The following is a 14,931-nucleotide window of genomic DNA, read 5'->3' on the forward strand; positions in this document are numbered from 1 at the left end:
GGTTTATGCATCAACCACAAAAACTTCATATGGAAGCAGCTCTTCGAGTTGTTCGATATTTGAAAGGTGCACCTGGCCAGGGATTGTTCTTTTCTTCAAATAGTGATTTCAGACTACGAGCTTATTGTGATTCTGATTGGGCAGGTTGCCCATTTACTAGAAGGTCTACTACAGGCTACTGTGTTTTTCTTGGACCTTCATTAATATCTTAGAGATCAAAATGGCAGAAAACATTGTCTCTTTCTTCAGCCGAAACTGAATACCGTGCAATGACAAGAACATGCTGTGAGTTAACATGGCTCCATTCTCTATTAAGAGACTTGGGACTTATTCATCATGGAGCTGCCATATTATATTGTGACAACAAGGCAGCTTTGCACATTGCAGCCAATCCAGTTTTTCATGAGCGAACTAGGCACATCGAGATGGATTGCCATTATATCAGGGACAAAATCCAAGATGGTTCTGTCATTACAAAGTACCTAAATTCTGCACATCAACTGGCAGACATCCTAACCAGGTTCGCAAGTTGGGAGTGCAGGATATCCACTCTCCAACTTGAGGGGGAGTTTTAAAAGGGAAGGTTCTGCATATCTTCTATATTAAGCCTGGTCAATATCTTGTATATATCTTCCTTTTATATTCCAGAATTGTAGCTAGTCATATCCCTTGATTCTTGTATAACTGTGTATATATAACTGTATAGTATAAATACAAGGAAGTAAGCTTGTTCGGCTCTCTGTTCTGTCGACCCTTCTGCTATTCTTCTGCTTTTCAGCCTTTTGCTATCCTTCTGTTTTTTAGCTACAACTACTCCTACAGCTCCGGAGCATGTTCCAATAGGCTCCAGTGGATATCAGAATTCATCTTGGGGGTAAAGTCATAACTAAACGGGGATTTGGTAGTAGTAAAATTGATAATTGGGATAAAAGATAAAGGATGCAATTGGGGCACTAGGGAGATAAAGGTAATTTTAATAGAGGGAGTTTCTCAGGTCAGGGTCAGTCTTCTGGCTAGAAATCAAATGGTCATCACAATCAGAACCACCAATAGTGGCTCCAATACGAAACTAGCACCAGCATGCACCAGTGGAAGCTAAGGCACCAATATTGCCTTTACCTAAATCTGATCAAAAGGTACTATCATCATATATGAATTCTATTTGGTAAAATATTCATTATCATCCCAAATGGAATTTATTTTAGGTAATTACCCCAGAAGATAAGAAGAGTTTAATTATAAGTTTATAAATTAAAGAGATTTCTTTAAATTTTCTTAAGAATGGATGTTTCATACTTTCATGTTGAATGGTCATTGTTTTTGGTAAACTAACACTATAAAAAACATTTGTTTTGAATGGTTACTAATCAAAAGTTTATTAATAAGAATATGAAATCATAAGATTTGATATGAAATCTTCTTATTAAAAATAACACAGATCCTTCTCATAGGAAGAATCGTGGGAGCTAGCTCCACTGACACTCTTCCCTAAACTATATGACTTCCAAAAGAGAAGAAATTAGGCAAAATCAGTACACTAATATGGGGGAAAAGACCCAGAATAGTGTTCGAGAAGTGTCTACATGTTTTTTCTTATTCTAGTGAACCAACAAGAGAATTTATTGATTGTAGAACCCAATTTAATGATGCATTTAATCTAATAACCAAGGATCTAAATTCCCTCTTAAAGTGTCTTAACAGCCACAGACTAGGATCAACAATCCTTATCCTTCCTATGATTGTTAGTCTCCCTCCACATGCAAATGTGTGTATCCCAACTAGATTTTCCTAGGTTAGCTAGGCTGTAACCATTGAGACTAAACTTGAAGAATTGTTGATACTAATTTGTGAAAGAATGGTAGGATCCATCTAATGGACGCCATGAAGGGTGCGGAATGGGTGGGAAAATTTCAAAAATCTCCTACCTTCTTCCAACTGGGAATCATATTCCCTAAATTTAGAATAAAATATTCAAGGATTCTACTTAAATCATAATCAAACTAGATCTGAACCAAAAGGAAACAGGAAGGATTATACTTGATCCGGAGAAACAATATCTCCCAAAGTTGGTGTTCACGCCCAAAGAAGAAACCAAGATCCGCTCTTGCTGAAGATGACACAGCTGTGGATGGAACGGAACCAGCAGGGTGCGTCCTACACACTAGATTCTTCGCAAGAATCCTCTGGAAACCTTGAATACTGAACCTTTTGGTCTTTCTTACAAGACTGTTGTCAAGAACTGATTTCTTGACTTCCTAATGCTGCAGAGATCCAATCTTGCAACAGGGAATGGCGGCTGCTAGAAGAGGAGAAATCCGGGGACGAAGAGGGTTGAATTGTCTCTTCTCTCTGGATTCTGTGAGAGATCAAATCTCAATTTGCAAGAGGTATCTCTTGCATACAAACCCTAGTTTGAAATCTGATATTTCTGTTAGGGTTTTCTCCTCTTTCTTCTTGATTAAGAAACCTCCTAATTTTTTGGGAGTTATCCCAATCCAAATCAGTATTTGGATAGGGGATAATCTTAATCCTATCTGCAGATTAAGTTAGCTGACTCCTGATCTTATCAGGAGGTTACCAGATTCAAATCTAATTTGAATTTGGTCTCTTAGAGAGGATAAGGCTAAAGACCCAATCTTTTTACTAACATTAATCTCAGATTCGCCCCATGAATAGATAATCATATCAGCCCAGTTCGAAATGGGCTTTTGGCCCATTAAGGGTTCAGTGTTTAACTAGTTTCCAATCTGTTGCCCAGTTGGGCTTCTTTGTATGGCGTGGGACCCAAGCATTGATCTACACACCAGCCACATGGGTTCGGCCCAGCCTTTATTACAAGGCCCAGTCGAATTCACTGAAAGACTCAGTGACCCCCTTGAGCCCATCACATGGACCCTATGGCCCCAACACTTACATTAAGTGGTCCCTGGGCCAAACCATCTTATAAAAACCCAGGGACTATGGGCAGGTGCAAGATTAGCCCATCAGGTATTATCCTAAATGGTCTTACACTTAACCTCTCAGCCCTTAATGATCAAGCACTGCCCGACAAGAGAAGACCTCTCCCTCGGTTGCATGGATCAGTGCAGCACTCTCTACTCACATGGATCCCGGGAATTAAAACCTTTTGCAAATCTTTTGAAACCGTACATATACATATATATATTAATTTTGCAAAACAAAATTCCAACGATTGAAATCAAATACCGACAGTTTGGTTTCCATCAGAGAGTGCATTCCCAATCATTACCATTGTCCGACAAAGGGGCTAATCCTGTCACTATGATCACTCACTCAGATGAATTCTCAGACTACCCCAACATGTCCAGGTTTTGACCCCCACTAAGGATCTCACTAATTGACACATCAAAGACAGCCTGATCTGACACTTAGTGATGTGTCATAATCGAGTCTAAGGGTCAGGTGTAACTTTCCAGTTTTGCCCATCTGTCTCCAAGGTCTAGGGCAACACTGGAAATCTGGTCCGGTTCAAGGGTTCAAGCAATCCCATACTACATGTGCCTTGGGTCTTACCTTGATGGCCGAAACAAGCCATCCCAACACTTGGTGGCACATCAGTATCAGCCTTGGTAGGATAAATCTCCCCAGACTTATCCAATGGCTCTGAACATTTAAAACTAACACAAGTTTCTATAAGTGTCCAGTTTTAGGGTCTTACACAGAATTATACCAAACAACATGAATCAAACATGTTCTTTATTTATTTACACTAAATGTCAAAAGTACATCAAAATGGATTGAAGCTAAGGGCATACAAAACTGTCTAACAGCTCCCACTTGCACTTAGGTCCAATCCGGTACAAGCTGGAGTCTCATGCTTTCCATGTGTTTCTCAAACACCTTATGTGTTAGTGGCTTAGTCAATGGGTCTGCCACATTGTCCGCTGATGCTACCTTCTGAATTAGGACATCCCCTCTACCAACGATCTCCCGTAGGACATGGTACTTCCTCTCGATGTGCTTTGACTTCGAGTGAGCCCGAGGCTCTTTAGCCTGGGCGATCGCTCCATTGTTGTCACACAACAACGGGATGGGAGATGTGCTGGATGGAATCACTCCCAATTCGTGTATGAATTTCTTCATCCACATGGCTTTCTTGGCAGTTTCACTTGCGGCAATGTACTCGACCTCAGTTGTGGAGTCTGCAGTGGACCCCTATTTGTTGCTTTTTCAGCAAACAGCACACGATCCTATCGTGAAAACATACCCAGAGGTAGACTTTCTATCATCTGGATCCGACTGGAAATCGGCATCGGTATATCCTAGAACTTGTAGTGAACCACCGTCGAATACCAGACAAAACTCTTTTGTCCTTCGAAGGTATCTAAGTATGTTCTTCACAGCAATCCAATGCTCTTGGCCTGGGTTGGCCTGGAATCTGCTTACCACACTCACCACCTGAGCTATGTCCGGGCGAGTGCACAGCATGGCATACCTGATGCTCCCTACGGCTAAGGCATAGGGAACGTCTCTCATGCCCTTAATCTCCTCAGAAGTCTTAGGAGACATTTTCTTGGAGAGAGTGACTCCATGTCTGAAAGGAACATTTCATTTCTTGGAGTTTTCCATGCTGTACCTTTTGACAATTTTGTCAATGTAAGCAACTTGGGATAATCCAATTATCTGCTTCAATCTATCTCTATAGAGTCGAAGACCCAGTATGTAAGAAGCTTCTCCAAGATCTTTCATGGAGAACTACTGTGATAGCCATACCTTGACCGAAGTCAACATTCCTACATCATTCCTAATGAGTAGGATATCATCCACGTACAATACCAAAAAGGTTATCTTATCTCCACTGGACTTCCTGTAAACACAGGGCTCATCCGGATTCTGCTCAAAGTCAAACATTTTGACGGCAGAATCAAAACGGATGTTCCAACTCCTAGAAGCCTGCTTAAGTCCATATATGGATCTATTGAGTTTACATACCATGTGTTCCTAACCAGTAGCAATGAAGCCTTGCAGCTGCTGCATGTAAATATCTTCACTAAGATCTCCATTCAGGAACGTGGTTTTGACATCCATTTGCCAAATCTCATAGTTATGGCATGCTGCTACAGTTAGCAGGATCCTAATGGATTTAAGCATGGCCATGGGCAAAAAATTTTCCTCATAATCGATGCCTTCTTTCTAAGTATACCATTTCGCCACCAAGCGAGCTTTATAGGTCTCAATCCTCCCATCGGGGCCCTTCTTCCTCTTGTAGATCCATTTGCAACCAATTGCTTTTACCCCGGAGGGCAGATCTATTAGAGTCCAGACTCCATTGGTCTCCATCGAGTCCATCTCAGCTCTCATGGCCTCCACCCACTTCTGGGAATCTATGTCTAACATAGCTTCTGCATAAGTCACGGGATCCTCTTCACTAGTCAAGGCTTCCACCAGGTAGCTATCCTGGTCATAACCATATCGGACTGGTGGTCTGGATACCCGGGTGGACGTTCTAGGTTGGTCGCTACCTGGAACTTGTGGGACATCTCCCACTGTTCCTGAGCTCTCCTCATCAAGAACTATTTCCTAACGGTGAGTATGCAGGATGCATTCGGATTCTAAGAATTGGGCGTTTCGACTACAGAACACTTTCTGCTCACTTGGGTCATAGAATAGATAACCCACTGAATCCTTTGGGTAGCCTATAAATAGGCAACGACTGGTTTTGGATTCCAACTTGTTCGCACTTGTTCTTTTAACGTGTGCAGGACAACCCCAAATCTTCAAGTGTCTTACACTTGGCTTCCTTCCGGTCCATAGTTCATATGGAGTTTTCGGAACTGATTTGGTTGGAACCCGATTCAGCACGTAGATAGCAGTCTCTAATGCATATCCCCAAAAGTATGTGGGTAATTCTGAGCGTACGGGAAGTAACCGGACCATGTCTTACAAGGTCCTATTCCTCCTCTCTGAAACACCATTGAGTTGAGGTGTAGCAAGAGGAGCTAGTTGTGACACTATCCCATTGTCCTTTAAGTAGTCCCTGAATTCGTCAGAGAGATACTCGCCACCTCGATCCGATCGAAGGGCCTTAACTTCTCTCCCTAACTGTTTCTCGACTTCCTGTCTGAACTCTTTGACTTTGAACTTTTCAAAGGATTCAGACTTGTGTCTCATTAGGTACACGTAACCATATCGTGAAAAATCATCTATAAAGGTGATGAAATACACGTGTTGATTCTGAGTCCTAACACTCAGGGGACCACATACATCAGAATGTATTAGGTCAAGCGTGCCTCCAGATCTTTTAGGCTTACCATCAAATGGCCGCTTAGTCATCTTACCTTGAAGGCAATGCTCATAAGTGGGAAGATTTTCTACGGTTAGAAAATCCAAAGGACCATCCTTTACCAACCTTGTGATTCAATCAACACCGATATGGCCAAGTCAGTAATGCCAGAGGCACGTGGGATTTACTGTATCACGATTCTTTTTCTTGGGATTTTCGACCGACGTAGTTTCGGTTAGGTTAGTTTCTAGAGAAGGATGTAGAACATAGAGACCATTCTCCAGTTCCCCGCATGCAATGAATTTATTATTCCGTTTAACAGTAATCATATTACTAAAATAATCAGTATATCCATCAGCACACAGTTTAGAAACAGAAATTAAATTTCTTCTCAAGTTCTGTACATAAAGACAATCTTTAAGTACAAGGACTCCTTCTCTAAAATCTAATTCTACGATTCCTATTGCCGCAGCTACAACACTTGCAGTCGTTCCCAAAAATAGTGTCACTTCGCCATCACTGAATCTTCTACTAACTTTGAACCCTTACAGTGATTTACACGCATGAGTTGAAGCCCCAGAGTCAACACACCAGGACACAAAAGTAACTAAAATATTAGTTTCTATGACACAAGTTTCGATGTTACCTTTCTTAGATTCCAGGTAGGCAGGACAGTTCCTCTTCCAGTGGCCGGTCTATTTGTAGAAGTGACAGACATCAGATGCCTTGTTCTTCTTCTACTTCTTGGGTTTGGCAGCTTTCTTCTAGGGCTTCTTTGCCTTTCTCTTTTTCTTGCCTGATTTGTTAGCTTCAGCAAGCATAACCACATGCTCATCCTTCTTGAGTAGATCCTCGGCCCTCTGCAACATATTGTTGAGTTCCTGGACGTTGACATTCAGCTTATTCATATTGTAGTTCATTGTGAACACTTTGAAGGAAGAAGGCAAAGAATTTAGGATGACATCCACTTGCGTGCCAAGATCTATCCCGGATCCAAGAGCTTTGAGTTCGTTAATGTATCCCATCATCCGAAGACAATGGTCATGAACTTTCTGCCCTTTGGTCATCTGCGCGGTCATGAACAATTTCAGGACCTTCTGTCAAGTAAAATGGTTCTGCTCTTCATACATTGTTCTTAGACTATCCAATATGTCCTTGGCTAGTTCGATCTGATCGAACTGTCTCTGTATTGAGTTGTCTAATGAGGCAATGACAAAGCAGCGGGCTAGGGAGTTCTTATCCTCCCAATCTTGGTAGTCCCTCCTACAGGCCTCAGAAGCCCTATCACCCGGACGTTCCGGGGCAGGATTTTTCACCACCTTGTCTAACTTTTCAGAAGTTAGGACCAGCATAAGATTTTTGTACCAGTCGGCATAGTTTGGGCCCTTAAGCTTATTATCGTCTAGAAGCTTTGCAAATTGATCGTTTGCCATTTTTTGATAAAACAACAAAGACGTTAGTCCATAACCTTAGTTTGATTCATGTTACCTACATAGATATGGTCTTTAATCTATGTTCCATTCCCATTTGTTCATCTCTGAGGTTTCCCTCCTTTCTCAGTGACGGAGATGATTAAATGTCTCTGGAAATGTGGGAAATCACATAGGGTGCGTGAAGCCAACTATTTCAGCTGCAAAACCCCACCACCTTTCTGTGACGGATCATATCCACTCATCAAATGAGTATCCCTTTGGCCTCTGTCAGACAAGGTTTAGAGCCGTTTTCAGGTAAACCTTTCTGTCCAGTGAGTGCACACCCATCATATTCAAGTTACGCCAAGGTACCATGAGAGAGTTCCAATTTTCTGGTGAAGCCCCTCCCACATCGGTCTATAACACCCCTATCATCTTATGAAACACTCTAACGGATCCAACAGCAAATGGATAGTTCAATTTTATGGTGCGTTTCCTCATTACTGATGGACACATCATTGTGCTAATGACGGAAGGCCTTTAGAGAGTCCATCATATGGATCTCCCTATCACATGCATTCATATTTGTTGGAGGGAACAAAATTACGCCCTAGTTCTAATTTAGGTCAAACCAAAGTGGCTCCCACTGACTTTCATAAAGTCAGATTTCCAGTGGGCCTTAATCGGCTAGGGGTTCCGTACGCATCCCTTTTCAGGGTTGTGGGGCCCACCAAATAGAGAGGGGGTCATCCAATGACCTTAAGGAACACCATGGCAATGATGTGCATTCAGCCATGGTGTGCGCAAGAGCCACTAACGATTCAACATGGGCCAAGTGCTTATGGCCCATGGTCGTAGCACATCAAACATCCAAACATCACATGTAAATGAGGAATTGATCCAATCAATTAACTGCTGTAAAGCCCATCGAATAGCCCATTTAAAAACCTAAGCATTAACAATTAATGTCTACTAGGTGTATGGGCTGAATTGCAGTTAGCAATTCGGCCCATACAGCTTTTCTCACAATAAGGGGCTTTTGCAGTTTTAACCCTTTAAAACTGGGCTTTACAGGTGGGCCGAATTAATCCCTGTAATTTAACATCAGATTTTGAACAACAAGTGTGAGAAATATGGACTGAAAAATAGCCCCTTTCGAACCCCAGATTTGGTCCAAACAGTTTTGGTCCAATCTAGTCCGAAATGGTCCAAAACTGATTTTCAATTCAAGAATTAATTCATGAAAGATCTGAAATTAATAATCTTAATTTTAAACAATCACAAATCAACTATGGACTGTTCGCACCACCTGCAAAACAGAGGTTAATCACAAATGTTACAATTTCATAAACTGTAAATCGCAGGAAGCGATTTCTCCATCTGCAAATCACCAGCGCCGCCATCTTCTTCCTTCTACTTTAATCAAGAAAATTAATAACAGAAATCCTATTTCTATTAATTAATTACATTCTTGATCAAATCCTATACATTCAGTCTAGAAAAATAAAAAAAATATTTACAGACCGAATTGAATAAAATAAATGAAAAAGGTTCGCAGACCATCTGCACCAAAACTGCACTGCGATCTCCAGGTTCGAACAGTCCATTAAATCAAAAAATAAATAAAGAACAATTCTAAATAAATTTTGGATTTAACAAAAATTAATTTCAGATCAATCGCCCTTAACAAGAAACCATTTCTTGAAAAAAAAGAAAGCAATCTGCGCAGATCTTGGCAGAACATCTTCTGTCCATCTAAGTAGGGCCAGATCTGATTTTCTTTCGGTTCAAGATTTGAACCTGGCTCTGATACCACTGAAAGAATGGTAGGATCCATCTAATGGACGCCATGAAGGGTGCGGAATGGGTGGGAAATTTTCAAAAATTTCCTACCTTCTTCCAACTGGGAATCATATTCCCTAAATTTAGAATATAATATTCAAGGATTCTACTTGAATCATAATCAAACCAGATCTGAACCAAAAGGAAACAGGAAGGATTATACCTGATTCGGAGAAACAATATCTCCCAAAGTTGGTGTTCACGCCCAAAGAAGAAACCAAGATCCGCTCCTACTGAAGATGACACAGCTGTGGATGGAACGGAACTAGCAGGGTGCGTCCTACACACTGGATTCTTCGCAAGAATCCTCTAGAAACCTTGAACACTGAACCTTTTGGTCTTTCTTGCAAGACTGTTGTCAAGAACTAATTTCTTGACTTCCTAATGCTGCAAAGATCCAATCTTGCAACAGGGAATGGCGGCTGCTGGAGGAGGAGAAATCTAGGGACGAAGAGGGCTGAACTGTGTCTCTTCTCTCTGGAGTTTGTGAGAGATCAAATCTCAATTCGCAGGATGTATCTCTTGCATACAAACCCTAGTTCAAAATCTGATATTTCTGTTAGGGTTTTCTCCTCTTTCTTCTTGATTAAGAAACCTCCTAATTTTTTGGGAGTTATCCCAATCCAAATCAGTATTTGGATAGGGGATAATCTTAATCCTATCTGCAGATTAAATTAGCTGACTCTTGATCTTATCAGGAGGTTACCAGATTCAAATCTAATTTGAATTTGGTCTCTTAGAGTGGATAAGGTTAAAGACTCAATCCTTTTACTAACATTAATCTCAGATTCGCCCCATGAATAGATGATCATATCAGCCCAGTTCGAAATGGGCTTTTGGCCCATTAAGGGTTCAGTGTTTAACTAGTTTCCAATCTGCTGCCCATTTGGACTTCTTTGTATGGCGTGGGACCCAAGCATTGATCTACACACCAGCCACATGGGTTTGGCCCAGCCTTTATTACAAGGCCCAGCCGAATTCACTGAAAGACTCAGTGACCCCCTTGATCCCATTACATGGACCCTATGGGCCCAATACTTACATTAAGTGGTCCCTGGGCCAAGCCATCTTATAAAAACCCAGGGATTGTGTGCAGGTGCAAGATTAGCCCATTAGGTATTATCCTAAATGGTCTTACACTTAACCTCTCAGCCCTTAATGATCAAGCACTACCCGACAAGTCTCCCTCGGCTGCGAGGAACAGTGTCGCACTCTCTACTCACATGGATCTCGAGAATTAAAACCTTTTGCAAATCTTTTGAAACCGTACACATACATATATATATATATATATATATATATATTAATTTTGTAAAACAAAATTCCAACGATTGAAATCAACTGCCTACAGTTTGGTTTCCATCAGAGAGTGCATTCCCGATCATTACCATTGTCCGACAAAGGGGCTGATCCTGTCACTATGATCACTCACTCAGATGAATTCTCAGACTGCCCCAACATGTCCAGGTTTTGACCCCCACTAAGGATCTCACTGATTGACACATCAAAGACAGCCCGATCCGACACCTAGTGGTGTGTCATAATCGAGTCTAGGGGTCAGGTGTAACTTTCCAGTTTTGCCCATCTGTCTCTAAGGTATAGGGCAATACTGGAAATCTGGTCCGATTCAAGGGTTCAAGCAATCCCATACTGCATGTGCCTTGGGTCTTACCCTGATTGTTAAAACAAGCCATCCCAACACTTGGTGGTACATCAGTATCAGCCTTGGCAAAATAAATCTCCCCAGACTTATCCAATGGCTGTGAACATTTAAAACTAACACAAGTTTCTATAAACATCAAATTGGATTGAAGCTAAGGGCATACAAAACTATCTAACAATTTGAAATTGGACAACTTTTCTTTGAAATGTTTCAGTGCTTTTCTGATCTTCAGAACAAAGAAGCAAATAAGCATTTATTTTGAAACATAACCAAACTTTGAGTCTTCGAGCGTTCGCATCATACCCTTACCACTTCTTTACTGTAGGGGAAGGCCATATGTTGGTCAGAAGAATCTTAAGAAATGGAAATTTCCATGTAAGTGGTAAGAAGAAGTAGTATTCTCTAGAAGCACTATGATTGTAGTTTTCTTTTAAGTAAACTAGTTTTTGCTGTATTTTTTCTCATTTCTCCGCATCTGGCATCTTATATAATAGATGAGCATTGACACCTTGAATGCTTATACATATTTTTTTTCACCATACATGCAATTATGTGGTATCTTATTTTAATTTATTGTCACAGTTTCTATTATGCATGTTATTTATGTTGGACAGTTTAGTATGCCCTTAGCTTCGATCAGAATGATATACTTTATGAGTTTATTGTAAATGAATAAAAGTGCATATTTGATTCATGTTCCCTTGGTATGTTTCTATGTAATACCCTTAAACTGGACACTTAATGAAACTCGTGTTAGTTTAGAATGTTCACAGCCAGTGGGTCAGTCTGGGGAGACCTATCCTGATAAGGCTGACACTATTGTGCCACCAAGTCGGTTGGGGTGGCCTGTCTCAACTGACAGGTTGAGACCCTAGGCACATACAGTGTAGGATTAATTGAATCTTTGAGCTGGACCAGATTTCTAGTATTGCCTTGGACCTTGGAGATTGATGGAAAAAACTGGAAAGTTACACCCGACCCCTAGACTCGATTATGATACTGCACTACGTGTCGGATTGGACTGTCTTTGATGTACCAATCAGTGAGATCCTTAGCGGGGGTCAAAACCTGGGTATGTTGGGATAGTCTGAGAATTCATTTGAGTGGCTGATCATAGTGATAGGATCAACCCCTTTGTCGGACAAAGGTAATGATCGGGGATGCACTCTCACTGATGGAAACCAAGACTGTCGACAGTCGATTTTAATCGTTGAGATTTGTTTTGAAAAGTATATTTTATATGAGATATAAAAGTATATATATTATGGTTTCTAAAATGTTTGCAAAAAGGTTTTAATTCCCGGGATCCATATAAGTAGAGTGTGCAACACTATTCCCTACAGCCGAGGGAGAGGTCCTCTCTTGTCGAGCAGTGTTTGATCATTAAGGGTTGAGAGGTTAAGTGTAAAACCATTGAGGATAATACCTGATGGGCTAATCTTGCATCTGCCCACAGTCCCTGGGTGTTACAAGGTGGCTTGGCCCAGGGACCACTTAGGGTAAGTGTTGGGCCCATAGAGCCCATTTGATGGGTTTCAGGGGGTGCACTGTCCATAACAGTGTATTCGGCCAGGCCTTGTAACAAAGGCTCGGCCGAACCCATGTGGCTGATGTGTAGATCAATGCTTGGGTCCCACGCCATACAAAGAAGCCCAACTAGGCAGCAGTTAGGAAGGTTAAGTGAGCACATAAGCTAAATGGGCCTAAAGCCCATTTCGAACTGGACTTATTTAATAAGTTAAATATGGACGAATTCTGAGATGGATCAGTAGATAGGATAGGGTCTTAACCCTATCCACTCAGAGAGTCCGGATCTGAATATGATTCAAATCTAGAAACCTCCTAATGAGATTAGGAGAAGGCTGATCTAATCTGCAGATAAGATAAGGGTTTATCCTTATCACCTAAAGAGATGTCTGATAAGAATATGATTTGGATCAACAGATCCTAATTGGATTAGGAGCTGATCTTTTAGGGTTACAAGAGTAGGAGGGGGCGGCAGCCTTTAGAAGAATGACATAATCAGATCCTCTTCACAGCTAAAATTAGAGAAGAAAGATTTCTGCAATCCCTGCAAAGATCTTTCTTGCCGCCTCCTTCCTGCAGCCGCCAGACATCCAGCTCAATCTCCAGTTGTGGGAGAAGTCAAGAATCAATCTTGACATCAGTTCTTTGAGAAAGAATTGATAGGAAGTTATGCTCACATGCCATCCTGTTGTTTTTTGCAAAGGACAGAATTCTTGGAGAAGAATACTACTGATTCTGCTCCATCCTGCACTGCGCCATGTTCAGTGGGAGCAGTCTTTGGATCCTTCTTGGGCGTGAACACCTTCGTTGGGAGATACTTTTTCTCCGTATCAGGTATAATCCTCTCCTACTCCTTTTGGTTCAGATCTGGTTCAGTTTATGGTTCAAGATTGATCCTTGAAAATATGATTTTCTAAATAGGGAATGCGATTCCTAGTTGAAAGGGAGAGAAAAATTTTGAAATTCGCCCCTTTATTCCGCAAGATTTGGGTGTCCATACGATGGATCTCTCATCCCTTCAATTTCCTAATTTAAAGATAAGCTTAATGTTCATATTCCTATGCATTTCTTATTTACATCTTTGAGGTACAATCACTTATAAGTTATAACAAGTGATGAGGTAGCATATATTGCTTGATACTTAATGTCATTTCACCTGTCACAATGATCATTAATAAAATTAATGCTATTTTTTCATTTGTCAACATTTCAGAATCCTGTGGTATTCATCCTTAAGAGGACAAACCTGTTATTGAGAAGAACAAGAAAAGGAGGCTGAAGACACCATCCCAAGTTGAAGCATTAGAGAAATTTTATAATGGCATTGCTGTATTTTTGCTCTTTTTTAACATATTTTACTGTTCTGACTTTCTGTTAAGTTCACTTAATTCTTATAAGAAGTGTCTCTTACCAAAATCTTTATTTTATCCAGAACACAAGTACCCCACAGAGTCAATGAAGTTACAACTTGTAGAAGAGATAGGATTATCGAAAAATCAGGTATTTGGGTGGTTTTGCCATAAAAGATTGAAGGATAAAAAGCTATCCAAAGGTGAAGCATATGCATGTGCAAGGCAAGATCTTTCTAGTGTTGTTATACAGGGGATTGGGGTAGTGGACATAGGCAGGAGTCATGTAGCAGCACCAAGAAAGAGGAATACAACCATTTTGGTCCTAAGGAGGTGGAAAGTCGAAGGATTTATGGCCAAGAACATCAAGTGCAGATATGATTCTCATGAGGGGTCAATATATTCATACGAGGAATTATAACTCCATGAGAATTCATCTTTAGGAAGTAGCTTAGATTCACAAGACAGGTTGTTTGCTCAAAGTGAGGATCCCTTTGATACGGAACCTTTGAGAAACTCATCTCGGAATAGCAGCTATTTGCTGATGAAGAGAATATCGATCACAAAAGTAGAACATGCAGGCTGAGTCTTGATTCGAAAAGCTCCCAAAATGGCATTGTGAAGGAAACATCTCTTGTGCAAATGAAGAACTTACCAATTTGAAACTAAAATATATTTGTGACTCAAATGTTTTGAATGGAGAATAGATTTTTGAATTTTATTTGTAATTGATGTTTTGATTTTTGTATTTCATTTCAATTTAGATCCATGAATGTAGAGAAAACAAGTTATTTGAAGCAAATTAGAAATAAAATTTTAAAAAATATAGGTTATATAAAAAATGTATAAATAGATTTAGTAGCAGTAATGACTACCACTAAAACCACGCACCAA

The sequence above is a fragment of the Nelumbo lutea genome, chromosome 1 (assembly GCF_056320005.1).
Source record: "Nelumbo lutea isolate HS-2025 chromosome 1, American lotus-T2T, whole genome shotgun sequence".
In the NCBI taxonomy this organism is placed as follows: Eukaryota; Viridiplantae; Streptophyta; class Magnoliopsida; order Proteales; family Nelumbonaceae; genus Nelumbo; species Nelumbo lutea.